Consider the following 17,310-nt stretch of genomic DNA (forward strand, 5'->3'; position numbering starts at 1 on the left):
GAGGGAATATAACGATATGAGCCGGGTGGACATGGCCCGGGGAAAGGAGCCATTACAGTGGAGAAACAAACAAGCAGTTCTCTCCCACCCCAACTCTCTCTCCCTGCCTCTGCGGTTACCTATTAAACTGAAGCACGCACGTGTATGCACTTGCGGGCGCGGGAACCCTAGCGCCCTCTCCTCCGTCTGGGATGTTCCACGACCAAAATAATAAGACCATTGCGGATGAAAACGATCGAAAGCATACGTACGGATCCTTATGCGGCATCCAGGGTACCCTCAAAGGCAATTTATTTCTAGAAACTTCCATGCGCACCCGCTGTAATGGTATTTTTTATCCTACTAGTATATTTTCAGACAGCTAGCCTTTCATTTATTTTAAACCTTATGCTACCACCAGGCAATAACTTACTTGTAATAATATGTAATAATAAAAAGATTCCAATACGAGAACTTGCACATTATTTTTTCAATTCTGAATCTAAACAACCATATCCTGTTCCGAAAACCACCACACCTTGAATAATTATGATACTCGCTATTTCAGTACCAAATAGTCTCGATAATTTCTTCACCAACATCTCAACAGAAAAAAACAAATACTTCTTCCTAGTAGGATAATCACGCGATACACAAAATGCAAATTCGGAAAAACAAAATTCCCTTGTGAACAGAAGAGTAAGCGGCGATTTATTAATTTATTTTTCGTGGAATTAGCGTCTTGGGCACGTAAAATTTATGTGCATCGTTAAATATATATGCTAGGAATCTAACATAATTTATTCCTCCCATAGAGTTCACCAGTTACACGTTGAGTCCACAACTGTCAAGAAAACATCCTGAAAGATTGCCACGAATGACAATTGCCGAGGTAAAATATTCAATAATTCCTCGCACACAAGAGCCATATGAGTTTATTCGCCTAGGAAAAACGAATATTTCGTTCAAGTTTTCACCGTAGCTTGCAAACATTCCCCGTCAAGTATACTACATAACTTTCTATATTGCGTAGAAAAAAAACTACGCCCTCACCTTGGTGGAAATACCCTTCATGACCACAATCCCCTTTCGGGTGTGACGGCAATAAAACCAACGGATTCATGTGAGGTACGAATATCTTTCGCATCTAACACGCTAAATCGAGTAGCGATGCCTGGCCTGTTTACTCACATAAAAATACGGCCGCTGAGTCAACCAAGTATGAGGATAAGGAACTGTATAGGATGAAGCGGTAATTTCAGAAAAAAAAAAGAAAACCGAAGCCCAGACATGCAATCGACGAGTATACGCACTGGGAGCAGTGATATATTTCTCCATACATCCAGAAAAGATTCCATATATGACGGCTTTGGCATAGGGCACAAGATATAGCCTAAAAAATAAACGGAGAAATTATATTTTAGAATACATCGGCTATGTAAAGATAATTCGATTTGAAAAAGAGATAAAAATTCCACCCTTTTCATATTTCCTTCCAATTTTTGAAATATCATCTAAATAATACCCTTTCCTTCTAGGATTTTTGTCTCAATTTTATTCGACGGTATTTACACTTTCAATCCATATTAACGGAAAAAACTCTCCCCTCTTCTACAGATGAGGTAGCACTTCAGTCATGAGAGCTGTTTGGGTAGTAAGAATATGCAAAGCCAAACTTCAAAAAACTCATGCATCGTGCAGTAAAAGAAAAACGAAGCCTGTCGACCGTCACATTATGAAGTAAAGAAATATTCCACTGAGGTACTTGATGATTCACATCACAGCCATCCACTCTTTCGTGAGCAGCGGAGAGATGGATAGCTGAATATGGTCGTCGCTGTTCAAGAGAAAGACACCCTAACGTAAGGCGAACAACCGAAGTGGACAAACCAAAGTAAGTAGAACTATAACGATAATATATAGAAAATATTTGCTGTGAACTAATCCAGGAAGAATTTTATGAGCGGGGCGGAAAAAGTTAAAGAAATTTTATTCAAAATATTAAAGATAACATGAAGTCCAGGTGAAGCATACGTTAAATAAATAATCCTCGAATTGCGAGAAGGTCTTAGGAAAGGAACTGCTACCATGACTCTGAATGTGTGAACTTCACATGCCATTGACTAAGTCTGGCGTGTGAGTGTATAGGAAAACTAAGCAGCGTACAGCGTTCAAAAAAAGAATGCTTAATACAATTAAACCATCAAGAGAAAGATAAAGGTAGATCGAATTTAGAGAGATTTCACTTCTTACTGTTACGTTCTGAAGGCAAAAATATCCAGGGAAACCTAAGCTAATTCTTTAAAGAAAATGCTCCAGACATTTGTTCTTTCAACTGCTCCACCAAACTCTGGAACAAAGTCATCGAATATCTCAGGCTCATAGATACGTCTCTAGCCACAACGGGCGCATGTTCAACCAAGGAAGTAAAGAAGGTTGGAATCGTTAGAAAGGCCAAATGTGGAGATTTGAAACAGATGTGGTCACTCGGGGGTCGGTCAGCATGTAAGGTGATATGTCGGTCCCGAAAAGCAAGCAGTTGACGAGGCCACCAATGACGCCAGCAATCCGAAATAAAACGGAAGTAATGCTGTTCCTAAGCTTGGATCAGTTCCTTCCAACAGCCAAAACACAGGATATCTTCCTGGAATATCTGTAGAAAGTAAATCATACTGAAAATTCATGCTGGCTATCATTTTTGGGTCGATTCACCCATGTGAGGACTTGGTAAAGAGATGAGCTACTATTAAGATCCTCTCACGCTTAAAAGAGAGTACGCAACAAAAAATAACAAGTAATAAATAGCTTCTATGCTCAAATATTTAAGCCAAGATAATTTATTTTTAAAAAGTAATGATTATAATATGAATAAAAATATTTACTGCCTAATGTTCAATCTCGTAATGAAAGATGACTTCAATTAGGATGCTAACTGGCATCAATGGAAAATATCCAAATAATTTACACGCTTTGATGAAACCGTGGCCGGTAATATTCAGATTATTTACAGGTAAATGACAGTTGCAACTGATGTCAATGTTGACACTAACGAGAAAAATGTCTTCAGGATCAAACCTTATACTCTCCCCAACGTAAATACAAGCATTTGTCCACGGCCCAAACCAATCTTTCATTTTGAAAACAAATAGCAGACTCACTAAATAAATATTGGGTTATTCCAATATTCCTGGAGAAAAAATTGAATTGGGACACCAGATGGCGTCGGAGGATATGTGCCATATTTTCCTCAAGGAAACGTTGGTAAAAAATCATAACTATCCTTTTTCAACGTATTGAAGCGAGTACAAATCTTTTATTGGAAACCAGTTCGGTACATTATTTCTTGCAAACAGTATGGATACAAGAATAAGAGTATCATACAGATTCAATTTGATTACTTTGAGATAATAGTTAAAATGAAAGTTTCATTGAAGTCAAATCAAATAAATAGAATTAATAACTTGAAATTCACACAAAAGGATATAAAATATAGTCCATGCTATGTATTCATGCGAGTTTTCTTCGATTTGGGACCACGATGCGCAACTAATAAAAACTAACAAGCAAAAAGCGCACTGCCTATAAGTACATTTGACGTCCAAAAATAACTTCTTCGAATATTGAAAAAAAACAATGACTGACATAATTAAAAGGTGAAATATTTGGACCTCAGTTTACGGTGCGAAAACGTGGACGCTAAGTGAGGACGAGAGAAGACTGGAGGCATTCGAATGTGGGTGTGGAAGAAAATGGAGAAGTTGAGGTGGACGGAGAGGAGAAGAAACGACGAAGTTCAATACATAGTGGGTGAGGAGATACACGAAGTAGACAAGATATGGATAGAGCGAATATTTAGCGGGAAGGGGATGTTGAAAATAGTGTTTGAGGGTATAATGTTAGGTAAACGAGGGAGAGGAAGGAAGAGAATAAATTTTTTTTTGATAGAATGAAAGGGAGTAAGCCTTACTGTGAATTGAAGAGGTAAGTACATGATGGATAGGGAGGCTGCCAGAATGCTTCGTAAGTACTCCATGGAGACCTACGTTAATCGCTCGTATACTTTAATAATAATGTTCATTCTTGTAATCATGTAATATTATCACACTGTCAAGCAGAGGGCGCTCTGAAACAAAATGAAATAGGAGTCAGGACAGGAGGACTCGAGTTCGCAGAATCGGAAGGTGCCATTGAAATACTGCATCTTCCAGCAGAATACAATGAATTGAGGTGAGCTTCCTTCGATTTGGGACCACGATGCCCAACTAAAAAAAAAACAATACTAAGCCTACTGTCGATAAATACCTGTAATGTCCGAAAATGTCGTCTTCGAATATTGCAAAAAATAATGCCAAATATAACTAAATGGTGAAATATTTGGGCCACATGCTTATTCTTGCGATCAAGTGATCACGTAATATTATCACAGCGTCAAGCAGAGGGCGTTCTGAAGCAAAAAGCAATAGTAGGGAGGGAGCGACTCGAATTCGCAGAATCGGGAGGTGCCATTGAAACTCTTCTTGCAGAGGACGATGGAAGATGTCGTCGGGTGAGAGGAGGGTCGAGGGGTATGGCGAGAAGGGAAAGGGAGGAAGGTTATGGGGGGGGGTAGAGAGGGGAGAGGCGCGGGTCTATAGTTCGTGCCTGGCGGTGTGCCTGAACGGAGAGGCGGGAAGGAGAGGCTGGTGCTGCTGCTGAAACGAGAGGCGCTCATGAGCCGGGAGGCTCGCAGCCTTATAATGAGGCAATGGGGGGGCACGGGAGAGGAAGAGCAGCACAAGGGAAGAACAACTCGAGAGCCAAAGGAAGAAGAAGAAGAGAGAGAGGGATGAAAATTAGCTTCGTAATAACAACCGAATAATTAATATCGTACGCAATGGTAATGCAAGGCAAGATACCAGAAGGGCTGAGTTACTTCAAGGAGTTGTTCCTGAAATTTTGCCGACAAAATAAAAAAACTGGCTCATCATAACAACCGGTGGAAAGTTTTACATAATGGTAAAAACTAAAACATTGCGATAATCGGGGATAATTGCAATAATTGCGTTCTGTTGCCGGCAAAATACCCAATTTGGCTCATCATAACAAGCAATAGAAATTTTTCCAAAATAGATCAAACTAGAGCATAGCGATGATCATGAATGATGAACATCATTCACTTTTATTAATTTTTACCTAGAATCATATCTCTCTTTCAAAAATTTCGCCTTGCTACGAAACAAACACTGGATTACAAGTATTATAAATCTTACGAAGAGATTCGAATAAACTAATGGAATCCAGCACAGAAAAGGCCAAAAATTAATTCTTATACCTAGCTAGAGGAAAAATACAACGTTAGTACAGAGAAGATAATTTTTTTCGACAGAGTTAATGGCACAGCTGACTTTACAAAATAAAAGCGAATGTTTAAAATTGAGATATAGAAATTAATCCCGCAGTTTCGAATACAAAGAATCCTTAGGCATTAAAACAACGAGGTTCGTTGGCCAAGCCATTCACTTTTATTAATTTGAATCAAGACTATTTTAATTCGAAGCATTCTCACTGTTTTTAAACTATCCTTTGGATTAATAAGTAACTCTATGAATATTTACCGAAAGATATTTAGAGTGAAGCATTTTCGCTGATGAATTGAGAATAAAACCACGGCGACGTAAAGAAGAGACTTGTCAAAATTTCTTAAGTAATCGAATAGCTATGACAAGGAACGGCTTACAGTTATAACATTTCCCTTCAACCTAACATCGCAACCACGTAAATATGCAGCAACCGCATTCAATTAAAAACTAAAATTCTTTTCTTTGCAGCAAATCAACGCTAAATTTCAATACTACTGAATTGAAGGTAGCTCTGAGGCACGAAATACTGAAGTAATTATTATACAGCAATAAAGGATTTAACACACGAAGAAGTACCTTACACACGTAGTGCAAACGTGCAAAATAATCGTTAATATTACTCGGGATATGATATTAAATAGATAACCACATAAAATTTCCTCTGTGAGTGTTTCCGCTTATTTTATCTTCATAATGAGTAAATTTCTGTGAATATTAAAATTTAATTGAGATGGAAATTTCTGAGGACTACCAAAATCGGAGAATTCGATTACACATAAAGAATTTGCCAATAGTTAGCGATAAGTTAGATTGTAATGTTTACAGAAAAGCGTGTATTTTTTTATTTAGTAACCCTACACGAGCTGAGCACAGTCCAACAGCTGCTCCCCTCCCAAAAATTACGTCATTCTGCTTTGAGAGCTCATCGTCATTCAGCAACAGACGTTTATGACGTTCGAAGCTTGTTTCCGAAACACTTACATCGGACCCTCGTATCTCGGTCCCAAAGCGACCCTTGGGTTCATTTGAATGTCAAAACATTCGACTACAGTGCGAAGTATCACAAAAGAGAAGATTTGCGAGCCCGTGTTGAGACGTGACGTCGGACAAGAACAAGAAAAGTATCACCGGAATACAAAATCATCAGGACCAAATCGGTTGAAGGTTTATTTTAGACTACATTCCATTTCCTTTAAGGTAATATGGCCGAACAAAACGCATAGAAGGAGTAGAGGTGAGAAAAAAACGAAACAATACGTCGGTTCGAATCAAGTAATAGAATAGTACTAGAGCATCGCCGTCTCATCACCCACAGAATAAAAATTACTGAATCACCGACTTAATTGCGAGAAATTTTAAAAATAAAAGAATGTGACCGAAAAGATCAGTCTGAAAATTACTTTGATAAGGGTCTCGTAGATGTACATAGTTTCACTGAGAGGGCAAAAAAAATTTAAAAAATAAACCAATCCGTAATCTTAAGTAGTAAAAGTTTCAATTAGCTTTACCATTTTTGCATAAAAATAGAAATGGGAAATTCATTATTTTACGTGAGTACCAGTAGATTCAAATTCAATTTTCACGTAACTGTCTCTTTAGACACGATTCATTTCGCCGTGGTTCCCACTAAAAAATATCACACTAACCAAATTTATTCATAACGGCATTAGCTACGAACATGTGTATCAGCGAAATGTTTAAATATTTGTTGGAGAAATTAGATTAAAAAGGTTTTATAAGTTCGCTCTGTCAGGTAAAACTAATGCACAACTATCTCACAATTATACTTAACAACACAATATCTCGTGCTACTCAGTATAGGAGGAACAAGAAAATCTAAATTAAAAAATGGGTATACGCGATTGTGGTCACATGAAACTTCGCTCAACACGCTACTTACAATTCGTGTTTCTAACTCCAGGAGGGATAAGAAGAAGATGATAATTTGTGTATTCCAATATTGATCATGCTGTTAATTGATAACTAAAAGCAAACAATTACCAAGATATCACACCAAACTATTACAATTATCGAAAGACTCCAACATTTTCTAAAGGCCTGGTGACACGATACATTAACACGTACGAGTTTATGTCTATATGTACAAACGCGAGAATGAACACCAAAATGCACAGTGTAACCACCCAACTTGTAGGAACGCACGTACAGAAAATAGAGCATGTTCTATTTGGTTCATGCATTCGTACATGTTCCATTCCGATCCACCAAAATCATTCATATAAGCAGACATTCACTCGTTCGCGTTAATATATCGCGTAATCAGGCCTTAAAGATACGGCAAAACGGGACTTGAAAAATTCCCTTGTTTAAGGCGGATTTTCTCTGGAGCAAAAATAAGGCACAAACGAGGAAAAAGGAATCAAGATTCACGTCCGGGGAAGAAAATACACAAATAAGTCCTCCTTTTCAAAGTGCCATCGTCCTTCCCCTTATCCCTCCTTGTGTAAACAAAAGTAAGGCATGGTAAGCCAGCGCTTTATGGGGAGGGTCACTTCACTCCGGGAAGGTTTCTGGTGGGAAAGCGGAAAAAAGGAAAACTCCAAGAAAAAAATACATTCCCCTGAACGCATCACCTGACGAAGGGTTACCCTTCTTTTGACCTCCATCCGACCCGCGGTCCCTAAGGCTCGCCACTGTTACATTCGCTTTAATCTCCCTCACATACGTAGAACTTCTCTTTCCCCCAGATCGAGCTCAACTTCCCTCTCCCTCGGAGCATTTCTGTTGTACACTCCGACCCTGAGGAAGAAGATAAGCGGAGACCAAGAGGGGTACGCATGGGGACGGAGCTGAAGATATTGCGCCCCCCTGCTTCTCCGAGACGAACTTCGCCTGCCCCTTCCCGGAAACAAGTGACCGACCTAGTACCTCAAATCTTCCTGCAAATGTGCTCTACACATCTGTAACTTCATACATTTTTTATACAAAAACCTCTTTGTTTTCTTCAAAGTACAGTTTTCTCTTTTGCCTCACACCTTCGAGCAACTGTCCCTCTCTCCTCACCAATGATTATTTTTCATTTCGTCTCTTCCTCTAATTCCGTCGTGTTACCATCTCAGAGCTTTCAGATTTATAGTTTCTCATAATCTCCTTCCATCTACAACACCTTAAGAACAGTGTTTAAATATTCCCAGATAGTGGGGCAACCAACCCAGGCAGGACTCGAAGCACGACCTCTCGTTTGGCAGGCAAGGTTTTTATTCCGCCACCACCGAGACCGGCAAAATAACATAAAGGCTTTCATAATTAAAAATTACTGCTCCTAACTTCAAACTGATATTGTCCCCAGCTCTTAAGATATAAATCTATATCGATGACTTAGTTCTAACAACACGTATCTCAAAATTTGGCCGGTGCGTGACAGGTATCTTAAACAAAGTGTAATGATATTTAAAAAACAAAATTCAAGCAATAAAACAACTCTTTATTTGCAAATGTATGCTTCTTTTACAGTTTTATGAATTTTTGGTTTTTAATTTCTGTGAACAATTAAAAATATAAATCGCTTCTTTTGCTCTCTAGAAAAGTTGCTACTTTTGAGATACGTGTTGTTAGAACTTAGCCATCGATATGTACGTTACAGGAATAATTCGATGGCCTGTTCGTCGAAAAATATAAGAGTGAAGATGACGGCGAAAACCATCGCCTAGCACACACCTCGGATACCGATTCCCTCCTTGGGCAAACCCCATCTTTTCCCCATCACCCACACAATTGGGTGAGTGGGATGCCTCTCTTGCTTCCCCAAAATAGAGGTTCATTCAAGCCGGAGAAAGGAGGGATCTCTCCAATCTTGGCGGTTTTGGCTGGTCGGGAGCGAGACTAAACGAAAGCGATGGAGGCCGGGGAAAAAAGGAGGAGTGGTTTGGTGGAGAGAAAATCCTGCGGGGGAGTGGATGAGAAAGAAGGAAGGGAAACGAGATAAGGAGAGATTAAGGAAGCGAGTGTAAACGGGAGGGACACGCGGAGAAATAAACTATTTAAAAAAACATTAGAAAGGCTGTAGTCGGGGAAAAAATTGTAACAGAAAAAAAACTTGCACGAGTGAACGTTGGACGTTATGCATTTGAGCACAAGCCGCAATCAGGGCTATCGGGGTAGTGCCGTAGGGGTCGTGAGTCAAAGGCAAATGAAGGGATGAGCTGTAAAAAAAGATAGAAGCGATATCAAAACAGCAGCAGAAAGATACAGAGAAAAAGTTTGAGGCGCCTGGAGTATGCGTGCGAGGAGAAAAACGCAAGCGTGACTATGAGCTTAAGGCACTCATGCATATGGATTATCTCGCCGGAGGTGTAGAATTCTAAAGCCAGAGGTAGTAAAAAAATAAAAGATACACAGATAGCTACGGGAGAGATAAGGTATGAATACAAGCGTAGGAGCGACGAACATGTCCGTTATTGTAGCCCCGCCGTTAACTTTGAAATGTCAATGACTGCAGAAGTATCAGTAAGTTCCAGAACATCTCTGCTTGAAATTATTAAATAAGCAGTAGTCACACGTAGGTAGTTGCGATCAGTTTACGTAAAAATAATGTTTAATGGCAGAAAACCATTAACAGGGAGAGATATATGCATAAAAACGCAGTACACCTGAAAAAATGCACCAGAAGTAGTCGTATATACTTAAAATTATAATAAAATTTTGATTTCGTAGATACGAAAAATGATTTACACAAATATATCTAACAAAGAGTCAAATATTTAAACTTTCTGACATTATATTCAATTTTTTACCTCAGCACACGTGAGCAGAGCCAACTTATATGGTCTCCCTATCCTGAATGATAAATAAATCAAATTTTTCTAAGTAAAAATGATGTAAACGACCAAGCTTGAAATTCAATTTAAGAATAAATGCCAATTTAAATCAAACACTGGGAAACTTCATCCAAAAACTTTAATGAAATCAATTAACAAGATAATTCAATATAAAATCCCATTAAAATAAATGAATACTTCATTAGTGCGTTGACCGCTGCGTTAGGGTTAAATTGAATTCAAAATATATCGGTTACACACCATTAAATTGGAATACAATGTTATACTAAGGTCACACGCTTAAATGTTTATTAAGGATGTATACGCATTCTGTCGCAGCATGGCCAATCTGATACACAACAGTACTGAATAACAAAAATAAACTCCATGTTGAGTTCACTTTTTTCTACAAATCCCTTACATGTTATTCGACCGGAAAAAGGAGTCAGAACCGCTGTTATACGATGATTACATGCTCAAATTTGTATCAAGGACTCTAATTGCAGCATGGCCAATCTCAGGAAGCAATAGTGATGCGTATCGAAAATGAATTCCATATAAAGTTCACTTTTTTCTCTGTATCCCTCACACGCCATTCTACCAGAATAAGGAGTCAGCACCACTGCTATACGATGGTCACATGCTCAAATTCGTATTAAGGATTATACCCTTCCTGTTTTTACATGGCCAATATGAGACAGCAACAGTAATGCATAACAGAAATAAACTCCATATCAAGTTCACTTTTTTCTCAGCATCCCTCACAATCTCACATGTTATCCGCCCGGAAAAAGGAGTCACAACCACGAAGATTTATACCGCAAATTTACCCCCTCCGAAAAGCCTGAAAGAAGAGTAGGGAAGGCTCAAACACCAGTGACTATCCCCCCGCCCCCAGTCCCATCTCCGTCTCCACAATTCCTCGAGCGAAAAAGGTGGGGAAAGGAGAGCGGGGAATAAACAGCCGAAAGACGACACGCCGTCTCCCCCGAATTTATGGAAAGAATTCCAAAAAGGCAAAGAGAAATAATTCAAGCGGACCCAAGAAAAAAAAGAGAGAAAACATTCTATTCCGCCTGCCCTTGCTTATATATTTTTTCCCGCGGCAGTGTATCAACGCGCCATACGCGCCTTTTTCGTCGGAGCCGTGCCCCATGGGGGATGTTACGCCCGAGGAGTGAAATAGGGAGAGTGGGAGAGGGGAACGCGAGAGAATAGAGCAAGGAGATGCGGAAATAGGAGCGAGGAGAGAGAATGGCAGTGCGCTTGGTCCACCAGACGCAGTCGTCGGAGGAAGGAGGAAGAAAAAAGGAAAGACGCACCATCATACGAAAAGGAACGAGATGCATTAGACATGAGGGACGAGTTTTGACGAGATGCAGAGCGAAGAGACCTGTGCGAGGCTGTACTACGGAAGAAATCAAGAGGGATAGGATGGTAGGGAGGGATGTTAATATCACGAAGGTGAGATGAAAGGAATGAAAAAAATACAATGGCCCGAAGTTAGGGTGAGATGATTGTCGTAAGACGGTTGAGAGATAAGGTTGGCCACGTATCCAAAGCACAGTGAGGTCCATTCCACTTGCAATAATAGACTGGGAGAAGACTTGGCAAAAGATCCGACTCCCAAACAATTTTCATCAGATGGATCCTTTAATTGTGGACCATAACGGATACTCAAAATGAGGATACCCGTAATTTGATTTCCCCAACAACTCATTCATATGCTCACCATATCACTAGAGTCAATGAGCTAAGCGCAGCCGAAGATAGCCATTTAACCGTTAAAAGACATAAATCCAAAGGCTTCCGCTTACAATAATGAAATCATCTCATAGTTAACAATGACAGGAGTACCCTATGCTGATTTTTACAATTGGTATCCGTTTAGGAGGTCTAAAATCTTGGAACATGACCTCATGAGTAAACGCCGTTTTCGAAACATAAGCAAAAAAAAACCACCCAGGCTCCAAAATAGAGAATATTCAAACCAAGGAAATAGTACGTTTGGCAACGCCATACCAAATGGAAATCGCATCCAAGTATTCACCTAACCGCGATATTCTTGCACCACCCACAATTCTTGACTACCACAGCGTTCAACGTGGATTCAAACAAATTACACACTCACGGTCAAATGAAAACCAACATAAAAATATAGGTTTAAAAAACTGATCGCTATGCTAATAGTTCGTACGGTCAGTCGGTCAAAATCTACGGACGATTTCTTCGCATATAGGTGATGAAGAATGTCAAAGAGAAATACGTAGGTGTGAAAAAGGGAGCTGATAGGAGAGTGAAACGGAGAGCTGCGATAAACCAATCTTAAGATTGTTGATGATTATGATGCATAAACACGCATTCAACTAAACCGAAAACTAAATAGGAATGAGACAATGTATTGCGGTCAAGTCAGTAATTTCCCTCGAGGAAAAAGAGCAGCAAAAATACAACCGCACGCGGATTCCTGCCGGCAACAGAAGGGACGGCTTTCGAGAGGGTTATATACACAAGTGGACGCGAGTAAAGTGGCCTACGGAGGGATTATACGTGGCAAAGATAACGCGATCGTCGCTGGACACCAGAGGCACGAGCTAACTCGCGACCGCCGCATACCATTGAAAACGCCCTAGGGGTATGAGTGGAAGGAGAAGAAAGTATGCTTCTTTCGCATGGGTCCAGGGGTAAAAATGTGCGAAGAGTAGACAAACGATAAGCCCCTAAGTAAAACGCTTGGGGAGAAGAAGGAGATGAGTGGACAGGCAGGTGAGGTGCAAGAGGGGAGAATGCTTTGCTAAAAGTGTCTCTGGAGTGGCTGTCCACACTGAGTGGACATCCAACTCGAGTGGTCACCAATCGCCAGGGCAGATTCAAAGAGATTTCTCTCCTCCGTGCGTCCACAAGTGGGGAGTGCGAGAGCAAAAAACTGTACACACACATCGTAAAACGACCCAGCAAAAGGTAATTGCAGAGTGACCACATGGCTCCAATGAATCCGGTATAGTTTTCCGGCCACTCCACAACGCGCACGTCTCCAATTCTATTAACTCCTACCTGCTGGACATATTTTCCAGCCTCCAAGTCATCATGAAAAAATTGTGACAATCCACCCACGATATGAGCTGAGCTCTTTTGAGTCCACAAATAGATCGTGGGTGTTTCAATACTAAAAAGAGACTTCGAAATATTTCAATATTTCCTCCTTGGTCAGTGAAGTCTTCACACGATTAGAATCCCTTCATAAAATATTTCATTCCAATCAGAATTGAATTATCTAATTTCCAGGAAAAAATAATATTAATAGTTCAAACGATTATGAAAATTGCCATAGCATTAGCGAATCATGACGGTGACGTAAGAAAAGCTAGAATTCAAATATTCGTAAATATTACGATTGAGACTACATGAATATTATCGAGCCTGGTAATTCAAGTTAAAAATAGAGATGGGAAAGAGATTCGTAAAAATATTGCATTAAATCCAATTCCCAAAAATATAATATAATCCTCAAACCAGCAGATAATTCAAAACTTGATTCGCCATTTATAAGCTAAAAAAGTGTACCTCAAAACGTTTAGCTAAAATATATCACATAAAACAATAAATCATAACACCATACGCACATCGCAATTAAAAGTAATCCAATGTTACCGGGTAATTTTCTATTTGTCGATAGAAATCATATTGTCCACCTATTCCTGTTTTTTCTGATCCTTTGGCAATATAGGTGGAAAACGTAGAAAACTAACAGGTAAGTATAAAAAGATTTTCACCCTAGTTTACAAAACAGGAGATAGTAGGATGGCAACCACTCGAAAGAAACTAATTGGTTTTACACGCCCATAGCTGAACCACAAATTCCAATCGCTCAGCTTTTACCATTCAAATCTTCGATATATAATTTTACATTTTATAATAAAGGAAAACGACTGAATTCAGCGAAATGAGAAACATCTCAACATCTGTCACAAAAAAGATGCGAAAAAATCCCGTGTCCAAATGTCACGTGATAGAAGACCTTTACCAGCGCAGTGTGTGCTGCATATGTTTTAGGATATAAACCCAACTTGAATAATTAGTTAAATAGTTGAAAAATTATTAGCACCTAACTCAAGGAGGAACTCAACTTTTCAACAGGTATCATTCCATATTTTGAGGGGAATAAGGGAAAGGCCATAACAATCCAAAATATTCTTTTCAGCTTTTGGAAAGTCAATGCCTTTTGATGCCCTGCCACAAAATATAGGAATGTTTTACTCATACCAGATGAGAGCAGGCTGTGGTGAATAGAAAATAGTAATCCTATGGTATTTGCAACGAACTCAACAGCGAATTATCATGAATGGCATGATGAAACATACGTGAGACATAATAGATGGCTATCTTTGTATCCGAAACACATCAACGCAGCTCCTTTAATTCAACCTCATCGCAGTTCCCTCATCTCTCTGTTGATTAAAATAATGTGACACAATCTCTTCCGATAGGCGAACTAATAAATCCCTCAAACAGCCGTAGAAATTACTCGGAAACGGGCTTAATAAACTCTGCCCGATGTCTTTGACCTTTTCCGTGAGCGCCGCAAAATCCTACCGTATATTTTGTGATACAGTGAATAGGAGGTCGTTAACGTACCGAAAGAACCCACCGTCTTCATCATTGAGGTAGCATAAAATAAACACGACGGTACATACCATCTCTTGCGCTAAGATTTTCCAACTGCACCATTGGATTGAGACAGGGACTAATTTTTTTTCTGCAGCTACAATAAGTGAACATGAAGGAAAACGAAAGACAAATATTAATGCCGTAGTAAGTGGAGGGGGGAAGTGTCAAGGTGATATAACCTCTGATATGCCAGTGATATATGCAGTCCTTTTGGAACCCCCTTCAAATGAAACCACGGAAAGGTAACCTCTCCCCAGTTGAATCAGCCCGAGACATTTTCCTGGATTTGGCTTTGACAGAGATATTTGAGGTATTTATTTTTAATTTAGCGATAGTAGGTGAACAGGGCATGTAATAAGAAGAGAAGATCAAACTTTTCTAAAAGAAGTATGGAAAATCAATCCAACAGGAAGGAGACCCCGTGGACGTCTAAAAAAGCGATGGAATTACCAAGTGAAGATAGATCTGCGGAAGCCTGGAGGAGCAGTAGACGATGCCATGGACAGGAAGAATTGGAGGCGGCGTGTTGAAGAATCCAAAAGTCAGCTAGGTATCCATTGCCATGGGAGTAAGAGTAAGTTTTACCCTATCTGAACCTCCTACCTGGACCTCTGTTGCTAACATTCGGTACTGAGATTTACAATTAGATTTATATACATACATATATCAACCGTGAATACATTTTTTACGAAACTGTAAATTTAATTTTGTACGCTACTGCCTCTAAAGACAAGAGTTGTTTGGGCGAGACTTTCTTATTAGTTTAATAAAAATCTAACCTCAACCTTGTACACAGGCCCGGAACTAGGGCAAAGCACTACGTTCCCCGGTAGGCAGATTTCAGGGGGTCACATAATTTGAAAAATTTTTTTTTTTGAAGTTATAAAAATTTCGTAATTAAATTATCAAACAATAATTTTTAATTTCCAAATTATTAAACAATAATATTAATAAAACTCCTTATTAGCAATCATACGGTGCATAATTTCAACTACCATATCTAAAAAAAGGGTTGCGGATGTATTATTTTTTAGCGGTGGGGGAAGAGGGTGGAAAACTAAAATCCCCCCCTCATAAAACTCCTCGTTCCCACCCTGCTCACAGGTATTATATGGTTGCCATTTCAGAAAAGTTGAAAACCGAATAAAATCAGTAAGAAGACTAAATTGAATAGATCCTCGTAAATTGATATATTTTTATTGAGACGGCAAAATAATCAAAATATCGAACCACTATCCCTAACCCCAGATACTGAGATTTTCAATTAGTTTTATATATTAATGGTAAATTCATTTTTTACGAAAACTCAAATTCAAATTCATTTTTTTACGTAACTGTCCCTCAAGACACGTAGTGTTCGGCCGAAATTTTCATAATAGTTTACCAAAACAGCTCAAATTCCCCAGTAGCAACCTCTTCCCACACCTCTAGTCTCCTCTTAACCGCATCTGCCTCCATTCACGTGACCACTCCTATCCTGTTGCCTCCCACACCACCCCCGCTGGCTTCTTCTTCCTCCACTGCTTAATGGACTCCGTTGCATTCTCCCAACCCCGCCTGCATCACCTCATCACCGCGCGCGCTCCCCAGTCCGCGGCGTTTCAATGCCAAGAGCGATTTTTCACGCGGAAAACGTGCAACGCACCGAAGCGACGCTTTAACGGGCCGCGCATGCAAGCGGGTTAATGCCAGCGGACGGCATTGGCGCCCTCTTCGCCACGGTACTGCAGACCTTTAATTGACTGCTTTTAATGGTCCTTCATTAGTATTCATTTTACGTCGATTAGTTCTGCCGCTGCCGGGGTGGAGGCGGAGGAAATCTCGCCGAACTTCATCCCCTTACACACAACTCTACCACCCCCTCACTATTTAGTGGATCCGAAATTAAAAGGCAGCGCACTTTATAAATGGCTGTACAAAACAATTTCGCTGAATTATGCCGAGGCATTACGAGCCACCTAAGTGCTTCCACAATCGAACCCCATCCCTCACCAGATCCTAAAAATTAGCGCTTAACTCCGCTTTGATGAATGCGTTCAAATGCTCACATAATGCAGGAGTACCCACTTGTGGGAACAAGACAATTTCGGCATTAGTCAACTGCCGCCTAGTCCCATTAGAATTCTTTCATACATAAACTAGTGATTCGTAGAGAAAAACATTCAAATTTAAACCGATACAGAAAAAAATCCTATTATCTGTTCCGATAAAGCTTATAATTTAGGTTCAAAAATTTTAACAAGGCATGTCATTGACCAAAAGAAATTTTCCCCAAGGCTGACAGGTATAATACGTTAGCCATTTTAATGTAAAATAAAATAAAAAATAATTGGTCAAAGAAAAGTCGTACTACAACATGCGAAAACGAAACAGCTAACAACAGTATGCACAACTTGACTCCCGAGACAGTAATCCTTAATGGACGTTTAACCAATGATATCATTACCTAATATTATCGAAGATTACTTCATTCCGAGAAGTGATCATAGGGGCTGATATAATTCTAGTATCACACTTACCATCATTATAAAGAGAAATACAATGAA

The 17,310-nt window shown here is 39.6% G+C and overlaps 1 protein-coding gene across 5 annotated transcripts in view; it reads right to left on the minus strand.

Moving 5' to 3' along the window:
• Positions 1-17,310, minus strand: part of LOC124165942 (band 4.1-like protein 4A) — an 868,424-nt gene that overhangs the window by 844,539 nt on the left and 6,575 nt on the right. The window lies entirely within an intron of this gene.

Source organism: Ischnura elegans, chromosome 9 (assembly GCF_921293095.1).
Source record: "Ischnura elegans chromosome 9, ioIscEleg1.1, whole genome shotgun sequence".
In the NCBI taxonomy this organism is placed as follows: Eukaryota; Metazoa; Arthropoda; class Insecta; order Odonata; family Coenagrionidae; genus Ischnura; species Ischnura elegans.